Raw genomic sequence first — 13,260 nt, 5'->3', positions numbered from 1 at the left:
ATTGCCTATCATGCCCAGGTTAGGCATATTGTGTCTGGTGCCTGTGTGTTGCCCCCATACCCTGGGATTGTGGTGATACACCTGTGTGTGCTACAAGAGTTACACTTGTGCACTGCACATAATTCTGGAGTGTGTTTTGGGAGTTAATTCCCTATTTGTCTTAGTGAAGCCATATATATATATGCTTTATACAGATGTGCTAAAAAGAATCAGTAAGTAAACTAGTTTTACTAATGAGTGAAGATGATAAAACAGTAGAAAATAAATAAAAAGATACAAAATTTTTGAATAGAATGCATTGTTAGCCATGTGCTAAATATTTTCACATATGCCTTCTTAGTCAATCTTAAAAAATTACACTATGAAATTGATATGAATTTTAGAGTAGAGGGACAGACCTTAGCCCATATGGGTGCTTCCTAACAAAGAGGAAAGACACAGCAGTTTAGGAAAAATTATTCTGCTTGTATATATAAATTATGTTTCAATTTTCTATTGGTCTTGAATAGAACAAAGGGAAAATCAGGTGACAAACTTTTAATTTCTGGGGAAAGAAATTATCAGTCTAGTGTGGGAACTGTTAAGGTGGATGAGTTCATTATTAGTTTAATTCAAAAGCGATTCCAAATTATGAAACTCATGGGAGAGGAACAATTGATAAATTTTAAAAACATTTTTCTATGTAAAAATAAGTAGTTTAAAAATGAGACTATTAACAAATTGAGATCACTGTATTTAATGCTTTAAAATCTGTCACCCAGAAAGACAACATACAATGCCGGGCATGATGATCCACGCTTGTAATCCCAGCATTTGAGAGGCCGAGACAGAAGGATTGTGATTCAAGGACAGTTTCAACTACTTAATGTGACTCTCTGCAACTTAGTGAGACCCAGTTTTCAAATAAAGAATAAAAAAATAGAGCTAGAGGTGTAGCTCAGAGTAGAATGCTCCTAGGTTCCATTCCCAGTACTTAAAAAATAAACTAAATAAAAAAGACAACATACAAGAACAGTTTTGATTTTTTGTTTTTATTTTTGTTGTACAAGAAAAGATAGCTAACTTGAAGCATGTGAAAGAGACAAGTTTTAGAATACTTAAATAATGATCGTGTTTTCATAGGACCTCCAAACTTTGTATTAAATTCTGAGAATTTCTTCTTAGGAACATTAAGAAAAAATTATCTCTACAATTAAAACTGAATGTATTTTTGTCAAACATAATATTAAAAAAATATTTTAATGGTTACATGTTAAAACTTGTTTGAACTCACTGGACCTTAGGCTTATATCAAGGTTTAGGTAGATGGGAATGCTGAGCACATAATTTAAATGTAGATAATATCACAAAAAATATATGTATTATTGTCCACGGAGAAAAATGTGTGCTTGTACAATGGATTGGGAGTTAAGAAACGTGGCTCTTCCTGGATATAAAAAAATGATGATTTTAATCAGGGAATTTGGGGGAAGAAATTTTGGGTCAAACTCCTAAAGTCTAGCACTGATATTATTATCATCATATTTATTACCTATTTATTGAGAAATTGTAAATTGAACCCAAGGGAATCTTTGAGTTGTATGTACAGCCCTGTTCATTTTCTTATTTTTAAACAGAGTCTCTCAACGTTTCTGAGGGCCTCACTAAATTGCTGATGCTGGCCTCAAATCTGTAATACTATTGTTTTAGCCTCCCAAATACTAGAATTACAGGCATGTGCCCCAATGCCCAGCTGATATTATTTTTAATGATTATAAGGTGAAATGCTATAAGTATTTTCTTGACTACTTTAGTTATGTGTCAATGACAATAATCTCAAAAATATAAAAATAGCATTGACAATGTTTTATGACTTAAAGGAACCATATAAAAACATATTTCTTAATACAAGTGTCATATAACTAGTTAGAGCAAATAACTAATTAGACAAAAGTACATGGTATTTGTGAAACCTTCATGTAAATTTAATGAGCATATTTATATTTTCATTAATTAAAGTAGAAAAAGGCACAATATTTTAATACGTATATTTGTATATGATATATGTAACATATAGTGTGTGTGTGTGTGTGTGTGTGTGTGTGTGTGTGTGTGTGTGTGTGTGTGTTACTGATGATTGATCTCTGGGACATTCTGCCTCTGAGCTCTGTCTTCAGTCCTTTTTATGTTTTGTTGGAAATGGTCTTGCTAGGTTGCTTAGAGTCTTGCTACATTGCTGAGGCTGGTCTCAAACATACAATTCTTCTGATTCAGCCTGCCAAGTAATGGGATTAAAGGTGTGTGCCACCCAGCTCCTTTGTAAGATATTGGAGGTGTTGACCCCCCTCTCATCCTCCCCTGTGGCTGACCAGGAGGAATGTGAAGCTGTAACTCCCACCAATAGGAGTTCAGCGCTGGAGGAGCTTTACATCAGGGATAGAAAGCCCACCTGGTTCTTTGTCAGGTGTGTTCTCTCCCATACCTGGAAGCACCCGTTTTTGCAGAAAAGTAAAATACTTGCCAAACAATTTTTGAACACATGCCTTCTCTTAGTGCCATGAAAAGTTATTTCTAACAAGATTTAACAGCGGCAATAGACGACAAAAGTTCATCATTAGTTATTGTGATGTATTTATAAGAAGCACTAAATTAAAACACCAAATTTAAGGACTCAAAAAGCTCATGTATAGAGGATGGGTCATAAAACAACTTCAGGAACTCATAAACAACTTGTTCGGTCATGTCAGCATATGGCCCAGACGAGCATGCCTCAGCTGCAATTGATAATGGACCTTTGGATTATAAAATTTCTTCTCTCATTTGATGGACTTAGATAATCAATAATCATTCATAGCTAATTAACTTTAGTAAAATAGTCACCCAGCATCTCAAACTATCTTACCTTTACTTAGTGAATTTCCTAATAATTTCCTACAAGTTATAATCTCTGAGTGTTGAATAAACTTTGTGATTGTCTGGAAAGACACAAATCATATGTGATGTTCTTATGATTGTAATGATGCTGAGGGATAAATTCCTATATTCAACTAAAATTTGTTGAATCGGGAAACAGGCAGATTGATTGCAGCTTCAACAAATCTTTATTACAAAGTCAGTAGGAAACAGAAAAAGGAGAAGAGAAAAGCAGAATGCCTGGCAGACATGCTGGAGAGAGTGAAAATGGAGCTCTGTGCCCTTTCAGACCCAGGCCCTTAAATACAGGTTTTCTTATTGGTATGTTCTTATCAGTGTTACCAAGAGAACAGGATACTAACTTATTTCTTAAGTAGATGGTGCCTTCTTTTTTCCAGATAGTGCACTAAGAGCAGGGGTTATTAATCTACCTTGCTTTTACCTCTGTTGTATTGGGCTGTATTGGTTACACATCAAATATGGGTGATTTGAAGCTGCATACCTTTCCAGGTTCAAAAGAATAAGAGAGATACAGAGGCACAAATCACAGCCAGTGAAGCTGTGTTTAAAGAATTTTGCAGGTAGTAGTAAATATAACTTTTTAGTCATAAGGTAGAACAAAGACATGTTAACATAATTGAGAAATGAATTATTTTCTAACCATGGACCTTTGCTATAAAAAAAATACTAAAAGAAATTTCTGGCCTCCCTCTAGCTGCAATTTTGTGTCCCCATGTGTGCAACTAATATGAGCTGGTTCTTCTGAGACCCTCTGAGCAGCAGCCTTAGTCCCTGCTCCAATAAGATGAAAGAAACTATCATGAACCAGGAAAAGTTTGCCAAACTACAGGCACAAGTGCACATCGGTGGAGAAGGAACTGCTTGCAGAAAGAAGGTGGTGCACAGAACAGCAATAGCAGAGGATAAAAACTTTAGTTCTTCTTAAATAAGTTGGGGGTAATAGCAGAGGATAAAAACTTTAGTTCTTTTTAAATAAGTTGGGGGTAAACAATATTTCTGGTATTGAAGAAGTGAATATGTCTACAAGCCAAGGAACAGTGATCCACTTCAACAACCTTTAAGATCAAGCATCTGTTGCAGCAAACACATCCATCATCACAGGACATGCTGAGATGAAGCAGCTGATAGAAATGCTACCCAGCATCTTAAACCAGCTTGGTGCAGACCTCCTGACTAGTTTAAGGAGACTAGCTAAAGCTCTGTCCAAACAATCTGGGGATAGAAAAGCAGTACTTATTGCTGGAGGGAATGAAGATGATGAGAAGGATGATGATGATGATGATGATGACGTTCCAGATCTTGTGAAGAATTTTGATGAGGCTTCTAAAGTGACTCAATTTCTGAAGAAAATAAAACTTGAAGAAGTTACTGGGAACTGCTATTTTATATTATGACTGCTTTTTAAATTTCTTATGGATCTGATGAAATCTAGGTCTTTAATATTTTTAAGCCCAAGCATTTTGGACACTGCAAGGCTTTTCAGTGTTTGCTTATACACAATTCATTCTTTGTAACTAACTAAGCTGAAGAAGCCTGGAAATAAAGTTTGAAATGAAAGGTAATAAAGTTTTGCCAAGTTAAAAAAATACTGAAGGAAGGCCATTAGTACGAGGGGAAATTATATAAAATTAAACCCCAATTTTACAATAAACAACACTGAAAATGGTAGTGTCACACACATGAACCTACACACATGCACATACATAATTTCTCTCTTCTCAAATTTATTACAACACAAATAATTAATGTAAAATAATTCAGACAAGTAGGAAAGGAATGGGTAAGAATCTTTTCCATTTGTAGAGCATTATCAATAAAATTTCTACAGCTTTTCTTATATTTAATTATGAAATATTGAATACTTTTCCTCCAACGCTGAAAAGAAAAACTATTTGCTGATTCTCATGCCTTATATTAAACTGTATATGTAGACTATGCAATAGAATAAGAAAAGTAAAAAAAAAAAAGATTAAAGATCAGAAAAGAATACATGGAGATGAAGAAAATGATGACAGAGAGATTCAGCATATCTCACTAGCTAAAGCAAATTAAGTTAAACTACTGAGAAGGCAGCATCTTAATAAATAAATTTAAATTCATCTTACGACCCAATACAGACTCAGGGACCACGGCGGGAGAAATCCAGTAACTCTGACCTTCAAGAATCACCGCAACACACAAAAAAAGCACAAGTGAGCAGCAGACGCAGGCAGTTGCCAGTGCCATAAAGGGCTGCTGGCCCAAACAAGGTCCTTGGGTGTGGCAGTCTGAGAATTGCCTAAGAGTTTGAAAGGGGCCATAAAGCATTAACATCTTAGGCTGCAACCTCACCAGAGCACCTGAGAAGCACCCTTTCCTCACCAGAGGTGGCACCCGCAGAGGCAAAGGGAGGGAGACCTTCAGGGATCCAGAACCAGACCTGCTAACCATGCATGCAGAGAATGAGCAGGATATGGAAGAGCTGCCAGCCCTTCAGAGCCCTAGACTGGGCTGCCAGGTAACAGTGTGAGTTCAGTTGAGCCACAGGACCCAGCGGGCACACAGTGAGTGCCACCAGACACGGCAATAACTGTGGGCACCAGTTTGCACCAAGGGGGCAACTTCAACCCCATTGACACAGCAAGGGCGCTTAACGTGCGATACCTACACAGGGCCAAAAGGGGTCGCTCCAAGCAAATATGAGACATTGGCATATACTCCAGAAACTACCACAGAGACCTGATATTCAGAAATTACACCAGCCCTCCCTATATTTGTAAAGTAGTAGGACTGTATTTGTTTGTTTTTTTCCTTGCTGTTTTGTTTTGTTTTGTTTAAGGGGTTGGTTTTTGGATTGTTGGGGGGATTATCCTTTTCCTCTTTTTTCCTTTTATTTGAGTTTCTTATTTGGTTCTTTCACTTTATATCACATGGTTGTTAGTTCATTTTATTTTATTTTATTTTTATCCTGTTTATTCTCTTAACCCTTTATGTTCTCTGTTGATGGTCTATTTATGTTTTTGTCGACATTGTTTATATTTGATGTATAATAATTAGCCTTTGTACCTTATTTTGTTACTTCATCCATTTGTGTTTGCTCCTTCCCCCCACTCCTACAAAAGTCTTCAATTTAGACGATCTACTATCTTGCCTCAAAACTTTCTCTTTGTCCTCTAACTGTATCTCTTTTGTTTAATACACAAAGTTTCTCACATCTCCATACTTAAATATTCTAATAAATACAAGATTCCTACTATCTAAACTTCTCCCATTCTCAACCTGATACAACCTAATTATACTTAAATTATTTCACAACCTAATTATATCCTCTACCTTACCTGACTCCTGCACCCATCACCCTAGCTACTCTACCATCACCCAACCCTCACCACTCGAAAAAGTACTGCTTACGTGTTGACTCTTCTAAATCCCTACTACTAAGACTGGACTAAACATAATACCCACAAACAATGGGAAGACATCAGAAAAACAGGCCTGAGAACTTTGAAAATATGAGAACCAGGAATAGTGGAAAAATAACAGAAGTCATGAATACTGACCTACATGAAATGCAAGAAGGGGAGTTCAAAATCTTGATCTATAATATGATGAAAGGATTTAAAACAAGTCTAGAGGAGATGAATGATGAATTAAAAATACTAAGAAAGAATCAGAAAGAGGTCTGGAATGAAATGAAAGAGACAATAAAAAAATAAAGTGAGCAAAGAAAGAAATTCTCGAAGATTAGATGAAATGGAAAGTAGAATATCACTGTTAGAAGACAGTTCATCCAAAACTGAAAACATAGTCAACAGTAGACAGAAGTCATTACATCAACACAACCTAAACATCCAACAACTATGGGATAACATGAAGCACCATAATTTAAGGATAAAAGGCGTTGAAGAAGGGATAGAGGTACAGACCAAGGGCATCCATAATCTCTTCAGATGGACACAAAGAAAGCAAAAGCAAATTCAAAAGATGTAATATAATTTTGTGCATCTTTTCAGACCATAATGGAATGAAAGTAGAAATCAACAACAGGAAACTCAAAAGAAACTTTTCAAATGCATGGATATTGAATGGTACACTATTGAATGGTGAATGGGTAAGAGCAGAAATTAGGGGAGAAATAAAAAAAATTATGGAAACAAATGAAAACAGAGAAACAACTTACCAAAATCTATGGGACACTATGAAGGCAGTATTAAGAGGAAAGTTTATAGCATTGAGTGCCCACATAAGAAGGAAAGACAATCACCAAGTAAAGCATCTAATGAAACAACTCAAGGACCTAGAAAGGCTGCAACAGTCTAATCGCAAAGCCAGCAGAAGGCAGGAACTTATTAAGAGCAGAGCAAAAATAAATGAATAGAGAACAAAAAAAATCAAAGAATCAACAAAACAAAAAGTTGGTTATTTGAAAAGATTAATATAATTGATAAACCACTGGACAACCTAACCAAAAGAAAGAGAGACTCAACTCAAATTACTAAGATCAGAAATAAAAAAGGAGACATCACCACAGATAGTGGAGAAATTCAAAGGATTATCAGAAACTACTTTAAAAATTTATACTCCACCCGGGCGTGGTGGCACATGCTTGTAATCCCTGCGCTTGGGAGGCTGAGACAGGAGGATCACACAGGTTCGAAGCCAGCCTCAGCTACTTAGTGAGGCTCTCAGCAACTTATTGAAATCCTGTTTCCAAATAAAATATAAAAAATGGGTCTGGGAGTATAGCCCAGAAGTAAAAAAACCTCTGGGTTCCACCCACAATACCACCCCCCAAAAAATTATACTCCAATAGGCTAGAAAACATGGAAGAAATTGATAGATTTCTAAGCAGTTAATGTATCTAAACTGAACCAAGAGGCCATAGCAAGCCTAAACCAATGAATAGCAAACAAAGAAATAGAAATGGCAATAAAAATTCTTCCATCAAAGAAAAGCCCAGGCCCAAATGAGTTTCCAGCTGAATTCTACAAAACCTTCAGTGAAGAACTAATAACAATTCTTCATATCTTGTTCCAGGAAATTGAAAGAGATAGAACTCTTCCAAATTCCTTCTACAAGGCCAGTATCACTTTAATCCCCAAAACAAATAAAGATGCCTCAAGGAAGGAAAACTACAGACCAATATCCTTAATGAACATAGACACAAAAATGCTAAACAAAATACTAGCCATACACATTCAAAACCATATCAAGAGAATAATGCAGAGAATTACACAGTGGACTTCTGGGAAGATGGCAACGGAGAAAAGCGGGGCTTAGAAACCTTGCTAACAACCAATCTCTATTACCAAAAAATCAGTGCCTTCCATAGCCAGAAAACACCATCAGCAGAGAAACAAAACATGTAGATACAAGGAACAGAGAAAAAGAGGGCTGGAAAAATGAAACACCAGAAAGAAACCAGACCGCAGTGCTACACCAGGCCCCAGAGAGGAGGGGAACTCAGAACGGAGCTCAGAGCCACAGAAGAGATACACCAGCCTCACTGCCGAGGATGCAGCAGCAGTGCCATACTGCCAACAGCAGCGAGCTCACTGGACGGCACCAGACCAATGCACTCAACAGTCCACCAGGCTCCAGAGAAGAGCGGCGGACAGAGAGCCAAGGTGAGCGGCTACAGATCAGCCGGGCGGAATTTGGCAGATTTTTCAGCGTAGGGAGCGTCTGTCTAAAGCTTCCAGGGGCTGGGCTCAGCACACCCTGCAGGGATTCAGAGCGGAGCTCAAAACCAGAGAAGAAATACAACAGCCTCACGGCTGAGGGCGTAACAGTGGTACCATATTGCCACCGACGACAGCAGCAGCGAATTCACGGAGTCCACTACAGCTCCATCAGTGCACTCAACAACAGTGAGTCAAATTGTGGCCCCTAGAGGAGAAATCCCAGTACAGCACTCCCAGGGACTTAACCCAGTGGGGAAGTGGTGGTGACAGAGATATCACACCATAGTCACAACTCCCTGTAGGAGATGCCCAACCTGGCACCCACCCTGGGTCTGAGACTTTGCGATACAACCCAGTAAATTAGTAGTGGTGACTGAGATACCACAGACTCAAGATCCAGAGCACCTTAATTGAAGTCGTAGTCACCCAGGGAAGAACCCAGAAAAGGCACAAACTTTCAAAATCATGGGAAAGAGGAATAACAATGGAGCAATGAATGCCCACAACCCCACAACATCAGAACCTAATAAAACAGAAATTCAGAGATTTCTAGATGATCAAATCAGGAAAATAACTGTAAAAATAATAGAGGTGTTTCGAAAAGAATTCAGAGAGAGCCAAAAAGAGATAAAGGATGCAATCAATGAAGTAAAGGCCTCAATTCAAAGTATAAACAACCGATTAGACCACATGGAGAATAGAATCTCGCTCCTAGAGATGATCACTCCAAAAATGAATGCATAGTTTCTAATTTAGGAAAAAAAATTCAATAGCAGGAATCTGACATTGAAGAAATATGGGCCCATTTTAAGAGAGCTAACTTAAGAATAATCAGAATAGAGGAGATTTAAATGTTATCTTTAAGTCATCAAAAGCTTGGTATAAGACAAATAAAATTGATATGTGAGATTATCATTGTTAATTTTGGATAAATTGCTATAATACTAGATGTCAACCACTAGGCCAAGCATGGGAAGGAGTGATGGAGAGGATATGGGGTGGGAATCAGGTAGGGGCTAACTGGGCGATATGTGCATGTATATCTACTAAAGTTTTTTTTTATTATTCCATTATGATGTATGAATACAGTGTAAAAGTCTAAATATAGCATTGTTACCCTGGAAATTCATTTTTGGGAGGGGAGCAAGGAAAAATGGGGGTGGGGGCAAGAGGGCACCAAGTACAGGTTAAATGTATAACATTTATTTTCAATAAAAATATGTATGAAAAAGAAAAGAATATGTGGTATTTAATGAAGAAGCAGCTTGTGGAATGATAGAAAATAATTTATAACTGTCTATGTGAAAATCTCCTATAACTCAATAGACAGAAAAATAATCTGATTTTAAAAATTATGTTTCTTTCATATGTGAGACCTAGAGAAAAATAGTAAGGAACTTCAGATAAATGAGGAGACCAGTATAATAGTGAAAGATGATTAGGGAAGAGAGGTAGGAAGGGGGAAAAAAAAGAAGTGATGAAGCCAATAGTTCAAATAATGCTATGCTCATATATATGAATGTATATCCACATTGTGGGGGTTGGGATCCCTAGGGAAACACAGCAAGAACTGTGTGCATATATGCTTGTATCACTCTAAACTTCACTATGATGTTCAATTATAATGTACCACTAAAATATACTTAAAAATGAGCAAAGGACCTGACTAGATATTTCTGCAAAGTGGACATACAGAAAGCCATGAGATATATGTTTAATATTATTACTCATCAGGGAAGTCCAGATCAAAATTATAATGAAATATTACCTTATACCTGTTAGGTAGGAGGTGTGCCTGTGTGTGTGTGTGTGTGTGTGTGTGTGTGTGTGTGTGTGTGATAATATAAAAATGCTATCCACATGACAAAGGGGAATATAGTAAACAGATTGAATTCAAACTATGAATCAGTTTACCTTATAATAAAGGGATTATCATGGATTACCCTGACAAGCCCATTGTAATCACAGAGGTTCTTAAATTCAAGAACTCAAGGGAAACTATTTTATTTTATTAACTATAAAAGATCAAAGTAAGGCTCTACCACTGCTGGATTTTAAGATAAAGGAAAGTGATCGTATATAAGGATGTGCACAGTCTTTAGAAGTTAAAAAAATAAACAAAGAGCTGGGCATGGTGGCACGTACTTGTTATCCCTGTGCTTGTGAGGAGGAGACAGGAGGATCGTGCAGGTTCCATGCCAGCTGTGCTGGCTTGAGACCCTGTTTCCAAATAAAAATATAAAATAGGTCTGGGAGTGTAGCCTGGAGGTAGAAGGGCTTCCAGGAACCCCAGTACCACCAAAAAAAAAAGTAAAATAAAATAAAAATAAACGAAGAAAGATATTCTCTGCTGTACACTCCTGAAAGGATTATGGCCTTGCTGACACTTGATATTACATGGGAAGTCTCACATTGGAGCCTACATATAAAATTCTAACATAATCAGTTTGTGTTACTGCCAGCCACTAAAATTTATAATAATTTGCTCTCTTATCAATAGAAATGAACACATTCACACCATTATTTTTTTTACAAAGCTTTCAAGGTAATTGTATAAATAAAACAAAGGTGTTTTTCCCCAATAAGCAGTATTGAAATAACTGAGTAAACCTAGAGACAAAAGTGAAATCATGAACCCAGCTTCAGACCTCATAAAAGTGTAATAATCCAGAAATGGTGGCACACACCTGTAATTCCAGTAACTTGGGAAGCTGAGACAGAAGGATCACATGTTCAAGGGCAATCTCAGCTACACAGAAAGACTCTATTTTAAAACATAAAAAATAATTTAATAATAATACTGAGGGTGTAGCTTGATCATAGAATGTTTCTGGGTTAAGTTCCCAATAACACACACACACACACACACACACACACACACACACACACACACACGCACACACACACACCCCTAACTTTAATGAGTATGGCAGTTTCATCATTTTAGTTGTACAATCCAAATCTTAATGCTATGCTGACTTTTTCTTGATGTTTGCTTCTCACATCCATTCTAAAATTTAAAGCTATAAAGCTTCTAGAATAAAGCAGAGGAGAATGTTTTTCAACTGTTTGCTTAAGAAATGTTTCAGAGAAGATGCAGAATGCCAAAATCCAAAACATTCAATATATATAAATCAAAACCACATTGCATTTCAAAAATATGTACAGATATGTCAACTAAATATTAAATTAAAAACAAAATATGTAACAAATATTACAATGTATCTCTGCAAGTTTAGAAATATTACAAAATAAACAAAATAATTAAAATCTATTGGATTCAGGAAAAAACATTTCACTGTAATAATATAACAAAAAAATCTAACAAAAACTTGATTTGTAAATAACCAAAAACAGAGACTAACAAAAAAGCCAAAAGTTTAGAGATACTTTTTAGAGGATAAAATTTACAGATAACCAAAAGTACATACATTATTAACCAAAAGCATACACATCACATTACATTAATCATTAGGAAAATTAATATTAAAACCACAATGAGATGTCATTCAATTTTCTTCTATATGGCTAAATTAAACCAGTATTGGTGATGATGCTGGACAATTCACAATCTCAAACATTGCTTCTGGGAAATGAATGTAATACATCATTTGAAAACTTGTCTGCAGTTTCTTAGAGGTCAAATATATAACAAGTTAAAGACCCATTCTTTCCACTTTTAGATGTTTATTCAAGAGAAATAAAACTATTTTCACAATAAGACTTGAATATAAATATTCATACCAATTTATTTAATATCAACTAAAACCATAAAAAATCTAAATACAATTTAACATTGAAATTATTACATGAATCATAAGTAGTCATATAATAGCAATGATAAAATGGATGGACTATTGCAGAAATGGAAACCATCAGGATCCTTAAAAGGGAGCCAACAGTAAGGGTGAAGATCTTTGCCAGCTACTCCTTTAACAGAGGCATGATATCTAGAGTATACAAATAACTTTAGAAGCTGGGCGTGGTGGCACATGCTTGTAATCCCCGCACTTGGGAGGTGGAGACAGGAGGATTGCTGCAGATTCAAAGCCAGCCATGCTGGCTTAAGAGACTCTGCTTCCAAATAAAACAAATATATATATATATATATATATATATATATATATATATATATATATATATATATATAATAGGTCTGGGAGTGTAGCTCTAAGGTAGAAGGGCTTCCAGGAACCCCAGTACCACTAAAAAACAAAACAAAACAAAACAAAAACAAAACAAACAAACAAAAAAACTTTAGAAGCCTACTGCTAAAAAAATACAGCCCAGTCAAAAAAATGGACAAGTGAACTAAATAAACACTTCACAAAAGAAGAAATACTAATGCCCAGTAATCAATCAGATAAAAATGTTCAAATTATTATCAATCAGAAATATGAAAATCAAAACTACACTGATAATCCATCTTATTCCAATTATAATTGCAATTAAGAAGTCAAAGAAAAATAAATGCTAACAAGAATGTAGGTAAGTAGTATCTCTCCCACACTGTTGGTAGGATTGCAGATTAATGCATCTACTATAGAGATCAATGTGGAATTTGCTCAGAAAACTGGAAATGGATCCACCATATGATCCAGTGGTACCACTCCTGGGTATCTTTCCAAAAGGACTAAAATCAGAATATTTTAGTGATTCATTCACATCCATGTTTATAGCAGCA

The 13,260-nt window shown here is 36.1% G+C and overlaps 1 pseudogene across 1 annotated transcript; it reads left to right on the top strand.

Annotated features, from left to right (window-relative positions):
* Window positions 1–3,712: 3,712 nt before the first annotated feature.
* Window positions 3,713–4,307, top strand: LOC308258851 (transcription factor BTF3 homolog 4-like; annotated as a pseudogene). The gene is made up of 2 exons: window positions 3,713–3,827; window positions 3,876–4,307. The product of its transcript is annotated as a transcription factor BTF3 homolog 4-like (transcript).
* Window positions 4,308–13,260: the final 8,953 nt, after the last annotated feature.

Source organism: Muscardinus avellanarius, assembly GCF_963383645.1.
Source record: "Muscardinus avellanarius genome assembly, chromosome: 2".
Classification (NCBI taxonomy): domain Eukaryota; kingdom Metazoa; phylum Chordata; class Mammalia; order Rodentia; family Gliridae; genus Muscardinus; species Muscardinus avellanarius.
The sequence above is the reverse complement of the archived record's forward strand: the minus strand, read 5'-3'. Positions and strand labels throughout refer to the sequence as shown.